Source organism: Elgaria multicarinata, chromosome 3, assembly GCF_023053635.1.
Source record: "Elgaria multicarinata webbii isolate HBS135686 ecotype San Diego chromosome 3, rElgMul1.1.pri, whole genome shotgun sequence".
Classification (NCBI taxonomy): domain Eukaryota; kingdom Metazoa; phylum Chordata; class Lepidosauria; order Squamata; family Anguidae; genus Elgaria; species Elgaria multicarinata.
The window spans coordinates 100,142,555-100,161,365 of NC_086173.1; the positions used below are offsets into that span (position 1 = coordinate 100,142,555).

Sequence of the window (18,811 nt, forward strand, 5' to 3'; positions counted from 1 at the left end):
GTTTAGACTAGGTGTGGCCAACGTTTGTGTATTGGGGGTAGGGATGTCAGGGAAATCCACAATGAAATCAAATGAGTTTGGATTTCTATAAATCTGACCCATGGATTCTGTAGCAGTCTGGCTTTTTCCTGAGTCACATTGATTCCGTGGACTTCTGTACCAGTTTGTTTGTTTTTTACTAAGTGGAATTTTATGCAAGTTTAGCCATAGAAAATAAGGAAAAATTAAAGAACACTAGCTGGAAATGGGGGGTATTTGAGGATTTTGGGGAGGACTTGCGCATTTGGGGGGGATTTTTGTATTTTCAGAAATGCAAATTTGCTCAAATTTGGGAAACAGGGAAAAACCAAATGCAGACAAAACAGATGTTACAAAATCCATGCATCCCTAGTTGGGGGAGGGGGCAGCACATGGCCCTCCCAGAATCCACTGTGGGCTGCATCCTGCCATCAGCAAAAGTGGTTGTGCTGCCACCAGAAGGGATTGCATGGCTGTATTTCCAGAGATTTTGCAAGGAAACAGTTCACCTTATTTCCCAGCAGGGCTGCTTGGAATCCAGATGCATGGCAGCAGCAGCAGCAGCAAGGAATCCAGCAAGGCCCACAAAAAAACCCCATGGCAGACACATGTGGCCCCAGGATGTGTGTTGGCCACCCTTGGTTTAGACAAAGGGGCAGTGAGGATATGGAAAACCAATGTTTCTATTCTACTTCCTGACTGTTAGAGCAGTACAACAATGGAACCAATTACCCAGGGAGGTTGTGGGCTCTCCCACACTAGAGGCCTTCAAGAGGCAGCTGAACAACCATCTGTCAAGCATGCTTTAAGGTGGATTCCTGCATTGAGCAGGGGGTTGGAGCCGATGGCCTTATAGGCCCCTTCCAACTCTACTGTTCTATGATTCTACTGAACCTCTGCTTCCTCTGTCTGCAGGCTCTTCTGAAGAGGCATCTTTCAACAGTTTATTTTTTAAAAAAATGTTGCTTTCATGAGAAAGCTGTGAATGACCAGTGTGGGAAGCACGTAAAGTGGAGAGAAGCCCTTGGGGTCACTTTGCTTGGACCATTCTGCACAGTCCGTTCTGCACAGCAATCGGAAGCATTGGCAGCCATCCCCATCCTGCCCAAGCAATTTCAGCCCACACACATCCTGGAACATCCAGGACAAGCGAGGAGTAAGGGGACAGCCCAAGCTGTCTCCAAGAGAAACGCACACCTGGCTAGAACCCTGGCTCTTTCTCATTAGGTAGCTCACTTCCCAAAAACCTAATGTGGTGGACCAGGCTGGCTCTGGAGGAGTGAAAGGAAGAAGAGATGAACAGCTGCTCAGACAATCAGAGGCGCTAAGTGTTCTTGCAATGCGAGACCATGGGGGTGGGGGTGGGGGTGGGGGGGGTGGGATGGGAGGAGAGTTTGCCCTTCCATGTGAAGGACCCAGACCTACTATCACAGTAACAGTTTGATATTATATTTGGCCATGGAAGCTCACTGAATGACTTTGGGCCAGTCACAGACTCTCAGACCAACAACTCTCACAGGGTTGTTGTTGTGATGATAAAATGGACAGGAGGAGGATTATATCCACCGCCTTGGGTTTCTTGGAGGAAAAAACACAGGATATAAAAATGAGAGCCAGAGAAATGGTTCATCTATCTTGGTTTCCCACAAAGTCCCAAACCAAAGTCAGGAAGACCGAGGGGGGCAGCTGCCCATTTTGGCAAAGGCCCCAGATAAAAGAGTGAGGCAATGATTGGAGCAAAATGAGGGTAGAGGGCTGAGAGGGGCATCAGGGATGGGGGAACAGCCGTGGTGGCAAGCAGCCTTCCACATGGACCCATTTCCTTGATTCTGAGACAGGCCTCCTGGCAAGCCAGGCAAGGGTGCTGGGAGACACACCGCAGCAATGCAGACCCTGCTTTCATGTCAAAGGTCTTATGTTCAATCCCCAGCATAGGGTAGGGAAAGGCTCCTGAAACTCTGGAAAGCCACTTCCTGTCAGTGTCAGCATAGGTGGACCAATGGTCTAGCTCAGGATAAAGCACCACTGTGGTTCTTTATGCTCCTTCTCAGCACCAAAAGTTGCAAGAGAGAAGGAATAACCTCCTTCCCTCCAGCTGAGGCCAGAGGGGTTCACGGTTTGCCACCACGCTTCCTTCCTCTTTGTCTCCCTTCACTCACATCTAAAAGCATACAAATACTTTTAGCTCTAGCAGGGAAGATGTCCAGCATTCACCTGAATTCTATTCATTTTTATACTTCACTGCATTGGTGCTAACCTTAACAGCACACGTCAGCTTTCCCCAACCTGGTGCCCCCCAGGTGGTTTAGACTACAACTCTCATCAGCCCCAGCCAGCATGGCCAATTGCCAGGGTAATGGGAAATGTAGTCCAAAGTGCCTAGAGGGCAACAGGTTGGGGAAGATTGTACTAGATCATCATTTAAAAGAGTTGGGAGGGGTTTGAAAGAGGGCTTGCATTCCATAGTAAACACATCCATTAGTTTTGTTCAGCTGTCACCTCTCATCAAACAGGTTTTTTAGGCTTTTGAAACAATGCAGAAACCTTTCAAAACCTGTTTATCAGAGGCAAGAATGGGATGAGTCTACACGTTACAAACAAAGATCCCTCTTTCAAACCACATCGATCCCCTGGGTAGAGTAGAGGGAACTAGAATCACTCAGGCATTTTAGAAACCTAGTTCTAGGTTTTCATGCTGTTATTCCTTTGCTGCTGTTTGGATTGTATTTTATTCTTTTAAATATTTGCAATGTATTTGATATTTTCAACTGTCTGTATTGCATTTTAGTCTTTTAAACTGTTTGTAATCCACCCAGAGAATGCTAGTAAATAAATAGACTGTCTCCAGCTGGAAGCACTGAAAATAAAAGAGGATTATACATTTACACATACAGAGAGAAATTCTACAGAAATATAGAGGAACTCCCTAATCATCAGTAAACACAACAGCACATACAGCCCTGTTGATTCCCAGCACCTGAAAGAGACATGAGTTTTTAAAAGTATAATACATCAGGCAATTGCACTTTGGTAGCTGAGTTTAGGAAGGCTACAGGCCCTGGAGGGATCACCAGCCAATAACCTGTTCTGCAGGATGCTGGCACTGAAGGGGGGGGAGGGGGAGAGAGAGAGAGAGAGAGAGAGAGAGAGAGAGAGACGACCCTGTCAGAGAGTGGGAGGCAGAGAGAATGCCTTCCAGGAAGAGCAAGCTGCACTAGCAGCCATGAACTTTCCCAGAACCCCATGCCAAAGACTGAGCCTCTGTTAGCAGAATGCAAGGTCAGGAGGGCCCCAGAGCCTGTTCCACCCCCATTGCTCTTGCAAAGGAGTCCCAAGAATGGACAATGGAAATAGCAAATACTGGGGTCATAGAGCTTTAGCAAAAGGAGGCCCTTCTGGGCGTAATATTGCTTGGGTGTGTGCATCATCTCTCCAGCCCTACTACCAGTAGGGGAGAGCAGAGCCATGCCGTGTGGGAAAGGAGTTTGGGACTGCATTTACTGGGGGTGCCATGTGCCTGTGCGTAAACTACCTGTCCCAAATGAGAAGGTGGAAGAGCTAAGCATTTCCCCGCTGGTGTTCTCTAGCTGCTTTTTTCTACAGTTTATCATGTGTACAACACCTGATACATAATTACACACAATGGTTCAGTCCCATAACCATGACAACTCTTATCTCCCTTCAAAGGTTGGAAGGTTCTGAGCTTTATGTGTGAATGTGATCTTCTGAAGAATTTTTCTTCTGTGTGTGTGTGTGTGTGTGTGTGTGTGTGAGAGAGAGAGAGAGAGAGAGAGAGAGAGAGAGAGAGAGAGAGAGAGAGAGAGAGAATTACTTTGCTCACTTCAATATGTGCTAAGGCAGCCTGGGCCCCCTCCCCTGTTCATTCTGCCTCAAAGTCCTACCCTGATGGCACTTCCATGTGTGTGCAAGCTTGTGAAAAACTGTGCCCCCAGTAGCAGAGCACATGGGTTGCACAGAGACGGTCCAAGATACCCAACCAGCATCTCTAGCTAAAGCTGGGTGGTTGGGTAGGCAGTTCCAGATGTTCTGGCCTACAATTCCCATCATCCCTCACCATTGGCCATGCTGGCTAGGGCTGATAGGGATTGTAGGCCAAAACATCTGGAGGACCACAAATTGCCCAGCCCTCTTAGGTAGTAGAGGGCTGGAGAAGTTAACTGCTTGGAGAACCATTGGCATTCAGAGTAAACACTACTGGGCTACTGATTCAGTACAAGAGAAGTGCCTCTTTATTTGCAGATTTCTAAACATGGCAAAAGGGCAGCGGGGCCTCCGGGTAGGGTTTTGGGGCAGAATGAGCAGGAGAGGGGCGCCGGACTGCTGTACCGGGTTTGAAGTCAGTGCAGTAGTTCACACTGCCATCTCAGAAGGGTCCCCAGACTCTAAAATGGCCTAACTGCACCGCCGCAACAAGGTGTCCCCGAGGCATGTTTACGTGGAGAGCGGCGATCAGTTGTCAACGGGTTAGCCGGAAGGAGGGCGGCGGGCTAGGCGTGGCGCGGACCGGTGGCCTTCTCGGTGCCGGCGAACGCCGCTGCCTGCGCTCTCGCCAGCCTCCCTGGAGCGCTCGTCCTCGGTTGGGCGCGGGCCCTGCGCTCCGCTCCTGCCTTTCTCCTCTGCTGGCTCTAGGCGTCGATCGATCGGAGCCCCACCCAGGCACTCTGAGCGCCTGACGCCTGCCCGAGCCGCTTTGGATCCGCCGCTCGAGCCAGCGGCTCCACCCCTTTTGGTTTAGCTGCTGCCGGCGCTGCGGCTTGGAGGGAGTCGGCGAGGAGAGCGGGCGGGAGGGGAAGAGAAAGAAGGTGGCCAGGCAGCGCCACGCTCTCGGGCTCGACGGTGAACCAGCCGCAGCAGCAGGCGCACAGCCGGCGGCGACGGCGGCGCGGACCCAGGCGCCCAGGGCTTCTGGGGATCTTTAGCCGCCTTGCTCATTCCGAGGCGGCGGCGGGACTCCGGAGAGGCGCCCTCGACGTGCGCCCCCCTTCGGCGGTGGCAACGGAGCTGGGGAGGCAGGTGGGTCTCGCTTCCTTTGCCCTTCCGCATCTTCGGTTGTTATTGGCCGTGTTCCACAGGCATGTGGGATGGAGGGAAGGCGACGAGAAGGAAGGAGGAGGACGAGGAGAAGGAGAAGCGCGCCGGGCTCTGAGCCGGGCAGGTCTCGTCCAAACGCACGATCGCTCGCTCGCTCTTGTTGCGTGGGGACGTTCCTTTGTCTGTGCCTAGTTTTTGAGGCAAATCGACTTTGCCGGAGAGCGGGAGAGCGTCCTACTCTCCGCCTGGGCGCAGGAGAGAGGGTGACAGCGGCGCCCACATGTTGCTTGTTCAAATGAGCAGAGGCGGCAAAATAATAATAATAATAATAATAATAATAATAATAATAATAATAATAATCAGATTGTTCTCCCATTCCCCCCCCCTGCTACCTCTTCGAACCCTCATCGTTAATTTAATGTGTGAACACACAACTCTTGTGACGCGGCTTCTGCCCTTGGCAGGCATCACTATTTCACATCAGGATCTCCTCTCCCTCTGTTCCACACCGCGTTGTAGACAGTGTGAAAACGCGGTGCAGAAGGGGCCAATCAAAGGGTGCTGGAAAGAGGTGTTCGTGAATGTGCCCTGAGCAGTTTCCTTAGGAGAGTTCAGGTGGAAACAGCCTTCCCTGTTCTGGCAGATGTGTCGGACTACAACCTAGCACTATCATCCACCCTGCTGCCTGGGTATGATGGGGTTGTAGTCGAACACATCTAGAGGGTACTTGGATAGGGAGGGGATGACACAGAACTGCTATAATAGAGAGAGGCCACAGAAACATGGAAGTATAAATTGGTAGGGACTTCAAGGTTATGTAGCCTTTCTTTGCCCTCTGCTCCCCCACCTTCACACCCAAATACAAAATATTCCCAGTTTGTCTCATCTAACGTGTGAAGGAGCTGGGACAGAAATCAAAACCTTTGAATTCTAGCAGCACTGAGAGGAGAGTGAGGTGACAGGTGACTCGGTTCTGAGGGTGACGGATGAAACTAGAAGTCCATGCTCCCAAATTAATGTATTGCTCTTGAAAGGGGATTGGTGTCAGTCACAGGGAAACGGAAACGGTCACTGGGATTCTGTGTGCCTGTCCCGTTTGGGAAGAGAGAGGGTGTGTGGCCACTGGCATGACTAGTAAGAGCGGGATGCACTTTGTTTTGTAGACATGGGCAGTAGAGGAGGAGAGGAACTGGCCTTCCCTGGCAGGTTATTATCACTTGGAGCTGGGGGTGGGGGTGGGGCAACTTGTGCCCTTCCTGGTGTTGCTGGACTGCAGTTCCCATCGGCCCTAGCCAATGGTGAAGGATGATGGGGTTTTTTAGTCCAATCACATTTGGAGGCCCACAAGTTGCCAAGCCCTGACTTGGTTGGAGGGCGATATTGCAACAGCAGCGTGGAGCCGGCTCTGGGGCTCAGATGTGCTTCATTCCTTAGGAGCCTTTTTTCACAGAGCAGCAGCCTATTCCTCGAGTCAGCAGTTCTCCCTGGAAAGCCACTGGAGCCAGCCTGAGTGGAAGGAGGCCAGGCCCGTGTGGGACAGGGCCATGTTATTATTTGGGGAAGGGGGTTTGGAAGGAATGTAGGGTCCGCTTCCTTCCTCTCCTTCCGCGAGCTCCGCCTTGAATGTTTCTGTATCATTACACAGAGCAGGAGTGGGATTTAAAATTGATGTGGCTGCTGGCATCGCTGGAGTCGGAACCCGTTATTATGATAGCTTTGCTGCGTTGTAGCTTTCATGTGTGATTGGAGCATAGAATTATTGGGGAACACTAGAATCATCATCCTCGGAACTCTTGAAGACCAGGGGGTGGCCAACATGTGGCATTCCAAATGTCGTTGGTCTGCGATTAGACCTCTTGCCATCACAGGGATGCATGAGAAATTCCATTTCAGTTTGTTTTTGATCCGGATTTTACCCAGTTCACACCTCCTGAACTACACATGGACTCAGATGCAATCTGTAGTCGAAGTCTGTACATTTTCAAACTTGCAGTGTGATTTGTGCACCAAAAGAAGAAGAAGAAGGAGCATTTAACAGCATGCATGTATTTCAAAAATGTGCATAATTGATGCATACATTTGGGAAAAATGCACAGAAATACGCATGGATTTTCATGCAAAAAGACTTGAGTTGGAACAAGGTTCGAGAGCGAATTTGAAGAGGTTTGGCGAGCTCAGGTTTTGCTCTAAGGGTGATGGGAGTGCAGCCCAACAACTGGGGAGCTACATGTTCCCCACACCTGACATATAGACCATTTGGTCCACCTCACTATTGATGAAGGCAATCCAGAACATCCCCAGCAGACGGTCCAGCCTCTGCTTAAAGACCTATAGCAAGGGAGACCCCACCAGCCCCTGAGCTATCACACGGAGCAATGGGAGGGGCCATAGCTCAGTGTGGTAGAGCACATGCTTTGCATGCAGAAGGTCCCAGGTTCAATCCCCAGCTTCTCCAGGTAGGGCAAGGAAAGGAATCCCACCTAAAACTCTGGAGAGCCACTGCTGCCAGTCCGTGTGGACAATACTGGGCTAGATGGGCCAGTGGTCTGACTCCTATGTTCCATAGGCAGCTTCTCATGTTCCTAAGTAATTGGCTCCATTATCACACTGCTCTTACTGTCAATATGTTTTCCTAACGTCCAACTCTAATGTCAGCCGCTTGCAACCTAAGCCCGCTAGATCTAATCCTGCCTTCTAGGACAGCTGAGAGCAAGTGTTTGGCCTCTTCGGTGTGAAAGCCCTTCAAGTAATTGGAGAGTATTATCATGACCCCCATTCACCCTTCTCTTCCCCAAGCTAAACACACCCAGCTCATTCCCTCATATTAATACTTGTTCATAACCCTGACCCTCTTTGCTGACCTCCTCTGAATCCATTCCAGTTCGTCTACATCCATCTGGAAATTATGGTTCTGTTAATGCAGCCTAAAATCATATTAGCCTTTTTTGCAGCTGCATCACACTGCTAACTTATGTTCAGCTTGTGATTGTGTACAATGCTGAAATCTTGTCCTCAATCCTGAGATCCTGTATTATTGCCAGGCCAAGTGTTGCCCATTCTATACATGTGGATTTGATTGCTTTTGTTGCCCTAACTGAATTGTGCATTTGTCTCTGTTTGTTAGTTTTGGACCAATTTTCCATTTTATCAAAGTCATTTTGAATTTGATTGAGGTATTAACTATCCCTCCCAGGTTTGTCATACCTTTATCTAAGCCAGGGGTGGGCAACACACAGCCTGTATATAGCCCCCTGGCATTTTCCCCACCCCTTCCTCTCATTGTTCCACTGCTGCTGTGCAGCCGAGAAAAAATGCCCTTTTTACAAAGCCAAAGGTGGCACTTTGCTGCTGAAATTTAGCAGTGTGCTGGCAGCTATTTCAAAGCAAAATAGCCCCATTTCCCTGCTGTCACACCAAACCACCATGTTTTGCTTTCTTTTAAAAGGGAGGGCTGTTTTCCCACTGCTGAATTTCAGTGGTAAAGTCAGCTGCTCGTCAGCAAGGGGCATGGGTGTGACCACTGGAGTGGTCTGTGTGGCATTGTGTCCCCCGACCTCTAGAAGTTGTGTCCTTTTGATCTAAGTGCACCATTCCAAAATTCTGAATGGGGAGTGGTATATAAATATTGTAAATAAATAAATACGTCATTAATAAAAATGTTGAAGAGTACCTGGCCCAGGACAGTGGCTCCCTGCCTGAAACATCCCTCCGGGTTTATTTTATTTATTTTAGGCTTTTATATACCGCTGAGTATAGTCAAACCTCTCAGCAGTTCACAGCGGTTTAGTGAGGAACCATTGATGAGTAAGGTTTTCCAAACAGCTGTGAATCCGGTGTTATCCTCCAGGCTACATTTAAACAGTTTGCTAACCAAAATATCACAGGGAATTTTGTCAGATGCTTTGCTAGTGTAAAAGAATAGATTTTCAATTATCATTGCTTTATTGTGTGTTGTAGACTTAAATTTTGTTGCACACCAACCTTCAGAGCATTTACTCTAAAAGCTTAGAAATCTTCTAAATAAACGAATAACAAATAAATGCATGCCAAGAAGACTTCAGTTAGAGACAGGCAATAGCATTCAGAGAACTGAAGTGGCTTGGAAGAATCAAGGGCGACTGTTCAAAAGGCCATATACCTCCATGATGGGAACACTCACACAGTTGGATAGTGCTATATAGTGCATATAGTGACTGAGGCCGTAGCTAGACCTAAGGTTTATCCCAGGATTGTCCTGGGGTCAAACCTGTTCATCTAAGTGCCACACAGGGCATCCAGCGCTCAGGCAGGGGCGAACCCGGGATGATCCTGGGATAAACCTTAGGTCTAGCTACGGCCTGAGAGAGGACGTATTTCCCCTAACCCGAAAATGTGGGACAGTCCACAGGGTTTGAGGTCTTGTACCCCCATAATCTGAATGCAGTAATCAGGTGATTTAGTTCAAGGTCCTGACGTATGTAGTAATTTAATGGTTTGTTTTGGTGGTGGGTGGTTTTTGTTTTTGCATTTTAGGTTAACATTCTTATGATTTAAATAGTTAATGATCTATTCCATGGTTAATTTAAACTAGCTTAATAAGGGCTGGACTTGAGTCTAGCAGGCCTGCATCAGGATTTCCTCTTGCATTCGAAAACTCTAGTTAAACCCTAATGCCAAATATGGGTAAGTTCACTGGGGATACAGAATCTCCTTTATAGTGCAGAACACTGCATAATACAAACTGAGCCGGGGCTGCATGGTTTCTTCCGCTTTGAGTTTTGCTGGAGGCTTCTTCTTTTTTATCTGCTCTATCTCCCTTCTCCTCTGGGGAGAGGATGGAAGAGGCTGAGCAGAGAATTGCCTCAACAGCTGACTTCTGTTTTGCTTGTCACCCAGTCCATGTAGAGTAATAAACTTTTACGGTCTTCAAGCCGCTTTTTTTTCTGGCATTGCTTCCTTCCCTGGCAGAATGGTAGCTTTGAATGTTTCATTTTAAAGGAACAGCATGTACTTTTCAAACTAAGTTGGAGAGAAAATGAACCTGTCCCCATGTTGGTAATGGGGATTTGAAGAGTAGCATCACTTCACGAAAAGCACGTCCGAACATCTGGAATGCTTTCTATTTCCAGCAGGCAGAGGACAGATGAGTGGGGCAATTGCCTGCTGCCATAGCTTTGAGATGGTCATTGATTCTGCAATCAGCACCATAACATTACAAAAGGTTGGATCTGTCTGATTTTTAATGGGAGTGGTGACACCAGAATTCTGGTTTTGAAAGAACCTCAGAAATGCGGCTGGAAGCTCCAGAGCTTCCTTCATCATCCAGCTTGGGCTGAAGGCTGGAGTTGCTCTTGGAGAAAAGCTGGTCATTGGATTCAGTAGGCACAACTATTTGGGGACAAAATATAGATAATTTTAGCTTTCAGGATTGAAAAAGTAAAAAGGTGTCAACCACATAAAATCTCTCCTGTTGCCCACAGGCAGCTTCCAACAAAATTCTGGGAAATGTAAAGAAAACATAACAGTCCTAGAACATTTCACTTGCCTTGCATGCCTGTCTCAAGCAGCTGAATTGCTTGGCAGAATAATGAGTCACTGCTCCATCCTATAGGTTAGGGGCAGTGATTGATTGATTGATTGATTGCATTTTTATACCGCCCAATAGCCAAAACTCTCTGGGCAGTTTACAAAAATTAAAATCATAGAAACCATTCAAAATATAAAACAAAGTATAAAAGCAATAGAAAATACAATATAAAAACTCATATATTATGATTGATTCTCTAATGAAGGATGATCCCTGATGAAGCTCAGAAACCAGTGCCGTCCCTATCACGAGGGTTCTCTTGCCTCTAGAGGGCAGTAGCGGACATGAGAAACCAGACTAAACAACTATTAATTTGGAGCATGGTTATTTTGGATGTGTCTAGTCAAGCCAGAGAAAGGGACACCCATCCTTATTAGAGCAACAGTAAATCAAAACACTGTAGGACAGCCTCCCTGAACCTGGCACCCTCCAAATGTGTTGGACTACAACTCCCATTATCTCCCTGGCATTGAGGATGATGGGAATTGTAGTACAACACATTTTAATATCATGGTGCTTTGGGGAGAGGAGGGGTGGAGTGTGTATCTGGCAGTGAGGGTGTGCATGTCCTGTTTCCAGCATTCAGGCCGTCTTGGTACCCAGTGCTACTACTGAGTAATAACCTGGTGTTACTACTAAGGTTTTCACAGCTATCCTGGAGTTGAAAAAGGAAAGCATTGGTATCTTGGTTCTTCTAATGAGGCCACAAGTCTTTCCTGACCCAATAGCCACATTAATCTAGCACTTTACAATGAATGAAAACAAAGAGATGGCAGTTTGCCTGCTCAGAACCCTTCTTGCCAAGATCAGCTCATCCCTGACTCATCAAGGGGCAGAAACTCCCCAGCGTATATTGATGCTCATTCTGAGCCCTTGGTTCTCACTGCAGTTTTCATCCAGAGCAAGGAAAGAGAAGCCCAGAAGTTGCTGGATGCTGCACAGAAGTCTTTGAACATCAGCATGCCCCAGGGACACCTCTGATACATGCTGATGTAATTTCTGCCTGTGGGGCTTAGTTGGAATAAAACTGGCAAGGATTGGAATTGATATGAACAAACTTTCTTCAGTTAGAACCACAGTTATACACAAAATAATACAGCAACTGCTCACAGAGAGCTAAATGCGTTAGTAAACCATTAACACAAAAACAATGCAAATACTAGTCCCTCGTAGTCTCAAGAGAAATGTGTTCTTGCTTACGAAGTTTTGGACTCTCCAACACTTCTGTGGTTCACCAAGGTGCTGTACACATCAGTGACTCCTCTGCAGATAACTTTAGTCCCAAAGCAACAGCACAGCAACAGCAAATGATGAGCTCAGAAATTGCGTCTTGAAGGTCATAGCCCTGCAGTAGCCATGTAAATAGTCATTAAACAAAACAAGTGTTTTATCCTGCTTTGTGTAGATCAGGGACACTGCCATGTCTCTGTAAATAACAAATATCATAGATGCTAAAATAAATCCCCATCTCCTTGCTAACCAATCACGCACATCTAATAAAACATTTCAGGTGACAAGTCCATCATTATTTTTCATCTCCCTAGCCAAACAAGCCAGCTCTTTTAATCCTCTTAGCTGGGCCCTGAAATGATGGCTCCATTCCACGTTGTTCATGGGGTTACTCTGACACCTCAAGGCCAGTGGCCAGACTGAGCTGGGTTTACCAAGAGTCAGCAGAGTCCAGTAAGCCTTCTGGTTGGGGGCTGAATCCACGCAGGGAACCAGAAGTTGATTCTGCAGAAACCCAGCTCCTATGTTGCAATATGGATTTATCAGTGAAATTCTTTCCTTGGGTGTTGCTTATCTTTAGACAGGACTTTCCCTTCCAAGCCCTACCATGGTGGATATGTTTCTGGTGGTGTCAGAGCGGAGCAGGGCAAAGGAAGGGTGGGATCTTCACGTTCAAGGAAGGGAAGGCAACAGAGGATGGGGCGATAGACAGGGGCTGCCAGTGGCAGCAGGATGGAGGAAGTAGGGAGGTCAGTGTGCCTTGAATGGGGTGTAGGTGGCCAAGGAACGCGATCTGGTGCTGAGAGCCGGCTCAAGGCTCCCTGACCATTAGGGAGAAGCTGGTGAATATGGCAGTAGGGATGGGTAGAAGGAGACATACAGGGTTGAAGGAAGCCCAATTGGTCTTGTGGGGTGGGTGCAGAGGGTCCATGAAGCTGCAGAATGATAGGATCCAATGCTGCTAAAATACATGGGCCCATAATGTTCTTGCATAGAATGTTCTGTGCACAAGAATGTAATGCATAGAACGCTGTGCGTAGAATGTTATGCATAGAACATTATGCATCCAAAATGCATAGGCCCATATGTGTTCCTAATGCATAGATGCAAAAGCCGCATTCTAAGCGGAACAAATCTTCTCTGTAACCTACTTAAAGCCCACAACCTTCTCCTTCTGGAATCAAGAACATAGCATATGCCAGGGATGTGGGCAACTCGTGGCCATCCGATTGTGTTGGCCTCCAACTCCCATCATCCCTTCCCATTGGCTATGCTGGCTAGCCCAAACAACTTGCCCACGCTTCCTCTATGCTGTAAGGCAGAGGTAAGCTGACTTGCATGGTCTAATTAGTCCTCTGCTATGTTTTGAATCGACAAAACACAACAGCATGCTTAAGGCATCACTAATCTTATATCCAGCAGCTCCTCCTATTCCTTTCTGCTCCCATGGGCATCCTTTGCATTCTTGCTCAAACACACACAACGCGCTTTGGTGGGTCCACCTAGCATTCTTTGCAAGGATATCATCAACCCCTGGGAAATGGCCAGTGATCCTTCTGCTTGCCCCTGCTATTAGGAGCACCCTGAGCAGTCTTTCATCTCGATAATGGGAGCCCTATGGGGTTGGACTGTCCCCTGCAAGAATTGCACATGACTTCCCATGAGTGCAGCTGCCTTTTGCAGCCCAAAGGATGGGATTTAAGATTACAAAGCAGAAGGAGGTGTCATTCCCCCCCACACACACACACTTGTCCAATGGCAAAACAGAACACTCTTGCTTGGCCTTTTCTTTGCCCCCTTCCAAGGGGGAGTGTTGCAGCACAGTAACTTTAATACGCTCTAATTAGGCATCTGCTGGGAGGGAAGACAGGGTTTCTCCAGCAATCACAGCACAAAGTCCTTCCCTGCTGGAGCTGGGAAACTGCTCTGTTTGAAAAACTTTTGGCTTTGACTAGGACAGCAAGGAATTGTTGTGTGCAGGAAAAGCAGCAGGCCCCATTAATCCAGTCTGGGTAATGGTCATGAATTTATATACTAACAGCTATCTCGATTCTTATGTTACCAAAATAGCAGCATCCACATACAAGAGGGAGGCATTTCAGCAGATGAAAAGAATCTTTGTGGGGGGAACACCTTGAGGAATGGGAAGACCAGGGACCTGCCTATACAGCAGCGGGTTGCTGCTTCAATAAGCAAAACCCCACACTTTTGCTGCTTCAGGGTGGCACGGGCTCATCCCGAAGCTGCAGCAAAAGTGCAGGATTTCTGGCAGCTGAGCCTGCCCCCTGGGGTTGCCATCTACCTGACCGTGCCTCCGCCGTGACTCCGGAGCGAGGATAGACAGCAGTTGCACCGTACTTCCCTCACTCCAGAGAACGAAGTTGGGATAAGTCCCAGACTTCTTTTCTTCGCAGCTTCGTGAGAAAGCTGTGAGGTGGCTGCTGCGTTGTATAATTGATGCAGGGCCACCACGCACCCACACCGGGGGGGGTTTCTCAAATAAATTTAGTATTATTATTTGAATTTTACGATGCCTTTTTAGTAATGTACTGCTTTTAATAATGTATTAGTTTTAAATGTTTTAATTAGTTATATGTGTTTTATGGTGTTTGCATTTGAGTTATACCCCGCCTCGATCCAGAGGGAGAGGCGGGTAACAAATTAATATATTATTATTATTTCTGTGCATATAGATAGCCCCCAAACTAACACGATGTGAACTGAGCATGCTCAATGTACAGAATGCTGACTGAGTTGGGTGTGTATGTGGAAAAACGGAGGGAGGGAGATGGAGAATGCGAAATCCTGAATGGAAGTACTCTATGCTGCAACATTTTGTTGTCCATGTTCTATTATTAACTATTACTTTGTGAGGAAAGATTATAATATTTGTGGCTGTTTAGCTTTGGGGGGGAAAAGGCACATATGGGAGGTGGTCCTGAAAGTGGTCTATACATGGTATGGGGAAAGTAGTTAGGGAGAAGGCTTCCTCGCTGTTTCATCCAGAGTTTCAGGACAGATGAAAAGAAGTACTTCTTCACACAGCCCATAATTAAACTATGGAATTAGCCACCACAAGATGTAGTGATGGCCACCAACTTGGACAGCCTCTCAGTACCAGGGAACATGAGAGGGAAGGTGCTGTTGCACACATGTCCTCCTTGTGGGCTTCCCACAGGCAGCTGGTTGGCCACTGTGGGAACAGAATGCTGACTAGAATAATTTGGTCTGGTTCAGCACGGCTCTTTTTGTGCTCTTATCCAAGAACATCTCTTCCCAATTTTTCAGGGATTGCAACTGGAGTCTATTCCAGGTGCACCACGTACCCCCCACTCCACCCCAGATGTTAGTTAAGATTGTCTAGAATTAATTAAGCCACTTTGTGAGGGGTTGGTTCTCCTTCTTTTCTGTTCCTCCTTTTTGCATCGCTTAACAGACTCCCTGGAAAGGGAACCCTACAGAGTTCGTTAGCTGACGTACCAACCATGGAGCAGTTACCAGAAAAACCCCTTGCATTACAGCAGGGCTTATACAGCTTCTCCATAATTGCTTGAGGAAGCTGGCATCACTTAATTGCCAGGGTTGTGGGGGGGGGGGGGAAATAATTGCAACAGACAAATGGGCTCAGAGGTGGCCCTCTCCCTGTGAAAAGAACAGGCTGGGGAAGATTCATTCAGGGAAAATGCTAAAAAGGACTGGAGTAAATAAAGACATGGGGAGGGGCTGAATTCACTGTCTTTGCTGGGAGGTTGGCTGTCAGCCTTGCTTTTTCACACTGGAAAAAATGCAGTTTTTGCTTTTGGCTTCAACACAGTAGAGTAGATTTACCGTGGAGACCACTGATTGTGAGATGGGCCACACCTACGCTATCCCAGCAACTGTGATTGGCCTAAGAAGAGCGTCAAGCCGGATTGTGTGTATGGATTGTGCCCAAATGAGTTGTACATAGAAGTACTGCAATGTTCTAACTAGCCTTTTAAACAGCAAGTGCCTAGAAAGGATGTAGCCATTGCTTTCGGGGTATTAATCTGTATGCCAACAGTTAGTGAAACCCCAGAGATGCCTTTTTCCTTGGCTGCGTATTGATCAACAGGAAACTCCATCGGGGTTGGCATGGACTCTGAGCAAGGCAGAAGGCACCACCACATACATAGCAAGCTATCTATGGGTGTCATATTGACACTCATAGCTTGGTTGTGGAACACATAGGTTGTCCAGGTGTTCTCTTTCACAGAGAACAGTCCTCTTTTTGAAAATCTACCAGAAGGGCTGTTCTCTATTTGAAGATGCCCTTTATTTGAATGGCTGTTCTTCAAATTTACAGGTAAGGGTCCACAACAAACTGCTGCATGGTATCCCTAGCCCCTAACAGGAGTGCTCTTGTCCAGTATTCTGGCCAGCCAGGAGCAGGCCCACAGGTAGTCCTGTGATAAGAATGCTGGGGTGGGGAAGGTAGGAAAGAAAGATACCTCCCCCTAATTTCTTTCCTATCCCCCTCCACCAGTGCTCTAGTTCAGGTCTTATGATGGGTGATGGAGGGAATCAGGAGGGGAGAATGGAAGAGGGGCACATTTTTTCACCCTCACCCCACACCAAAGCCTTCTCCTGCTGATCTGTGTAGCATTAGAGGGCTCAGGTTTGACACCCAGGTTCAGCTGGATTGACCAGTGGTCTGACTTGGTATAAAGCATCTTCCCATAATGTTCCTGAGCTTCTTAACTGGTTAGGTCTTAAGGACTACTTTGCAGACTAAGGCTGCAATCCTCTACACACTTACCTGGGAACAGGTCTCATGGAACTCAATGGGTCTTATTTCTGAGTAGATATATATAGGATTGCACTTCAACAGTTATATACAATGTTAGTCCTATTTAGAGTAGATCGACTGAAATGAATGGAACTGAAGTTTATCATGGCTAACTTAAGTCCCATTCATTTCAGTAGGGCTACTCTAAGCAGGACTAACATTGGCTACATAGGTGACTCCTTGTGCTTGCCTTTCATCAAAGCCTTTCCTAGGTCCATAACAGGCAGTCATTCCACCTGAAGTGCTGACTTTGACTTTTGATGTAACTCTTTGACATAGTGCTTCAAAGAGATGAGGATATTAAATTGCTGGTTTATTTGTTTGCCTTTCATTTTCTCACTGTATGTTTTCCTTTGCTCTCCTTCATTTCTCACTACAATTGGAATTCTTTCCTTTGCCTGCCCTGTTCTCTTTTCATCTTTTAATATGGCCTCTTCTTAATTTTTTTTCTACGATAGCTTTCCCTCTCTAAACAGTCCTTTACTTTATTTACCCCTATACTCCAAGTTCCAGCAACTGGTAACAATGATTTCTGCTTTTCTTGGAAGGTGCCGAGTGCAGTTTTATATAATACATTATTTGGGCACATTCTCCTCTCCTTTTTCTGATGTATCCCTAGTGTTATGTCAATAACAAGATTGTAAAACTTCAGGCAGGGTCATTTAATTATCTGTGCAAAGCTTAGTTTATTTTAACAACAACAATTTGCTGCTTTGTGGAATTCCCTCCCTTTGGAGACTTATCAGAGTCCTCGATTGACCTATGGACAAATTTTGGAAAGTACTATCAAAGTACTTTTGGTTGATTTTAAATGGATGGTGTGGGGCAGGGGATATTTACATATATGGGCTTTTATTCATTTTGTTCTTACTATGTCTTCAGTGGCACAGTTGGTTGGTACAAGAAATGGAAACAGAACCCAGGTTTCCTGCTTAACTAGATGCACTATGTACAACAGAACCCCACCACTCCCAATTACATCATAGTTGGATACTACTTAACGTAGGGTGACCATATGAAAAGGAGGACAGGACTCCTGTATCTTTAACAGTTGCATAGAAAAGGGAATTTCAGCAGGTGTCATTTGTATATATGGAGAACCTGGTGACATTCCCTCTTCATCACAAGAGTTAAAGCTGTAGAAGCTATACTAGAGTGACCAGATTTAAAAGAGGGCAGGGCACCTGCAGCTTTAACTGTTGTGATGAAGAGGGTTGTAGGCCACAATGTCTGGAGGACCACAAGTTGTCCACTTCTGCTCTAAACACTTGGATATCTTTAAGGTATATATAATACACACACACACACACACTTATATACACATATACGCACGTGCGTGAACATATAAATAAATAATTTATTCAATTTATATCCCACCTATATACAAAATACCCTAGGCGGCATACAATTAAAAAAAAAGATAAAACAACCAATCAAACAGCATAAAAACAATATGTAATAGTCAGCAATATGATTCTAAAACGGGAAAAGGGCTGCCAGAATAATAGAATCTTTAATGCTTGTCCTTGAATTAGCCTGTTACTACCACACGTTTGGCATGTTTAATTCTAGCAGTCAGATCAGTCATTCCAAGTGTATTTATGAAAACAATCCTCTGTCCAACTGAGCCACACATCACATGACAGGACTATCCATTACTTTGCTATAACAATGTTGCTGTACTGCAGAGTGGCTGAATCTGCATAGTTACTTTAACATTTGCAAATCAGAAACAAAAGTTACTGCAAATGGATAAAATGGGACAGTAGTAGGGCAGAAGAAGCCTCCAACTGTCCACTGTTAGGATTATCTGACCTAGTCTGTCTCTGCGCAAAGCACATGATTAGGGTGGTCATATGGAAAGGAGAACAGGGCTCCTGTATCTTTAACAGTTGAATAATAAAGCGAATTTCAGCCAGTGACATTTGTATGCATGCTGCACGTGGTGAAGTTCTCTCTTCAATACAACAGTTAAAGACACAGGAGCAGTGCCCTCTTTTGTATCTGGTCAAGAGGTCAGGGCTCCTGCAGCTTTCACTGTTGGGATGAAGATGGAATTTCACCAGGTGCTGTATGCATACAAGTGACACCTGCTGAAATTCCCTTTTCTATGCAACTGTTAAAGATACAGGAGCCCT

General features: G+C 46.5%; 1 protein-coding gene across 1 annotated transcript in view; it reads left to right on the plus strand.

The window, feature by feature from the left end:
- The first annotated feature begins 4,990 nt into the window (after window positions 1–4,990).
- Window positions 4,991–18,811, plus strand: part of SEMA3B (semaphorin 3B) — a 57,906-nt gene continuing 44,085 nt past the window's right edge. Inside the window, exon 1 of the mRNA XM_063121076.1 lies at window positions 4,991–5,052. The gene's annotated coding sequence lies outside the window, so the exon portion shown is untranslated. The remainder of the gene's footprint in view (window positions 5,053–18,811) is intronic.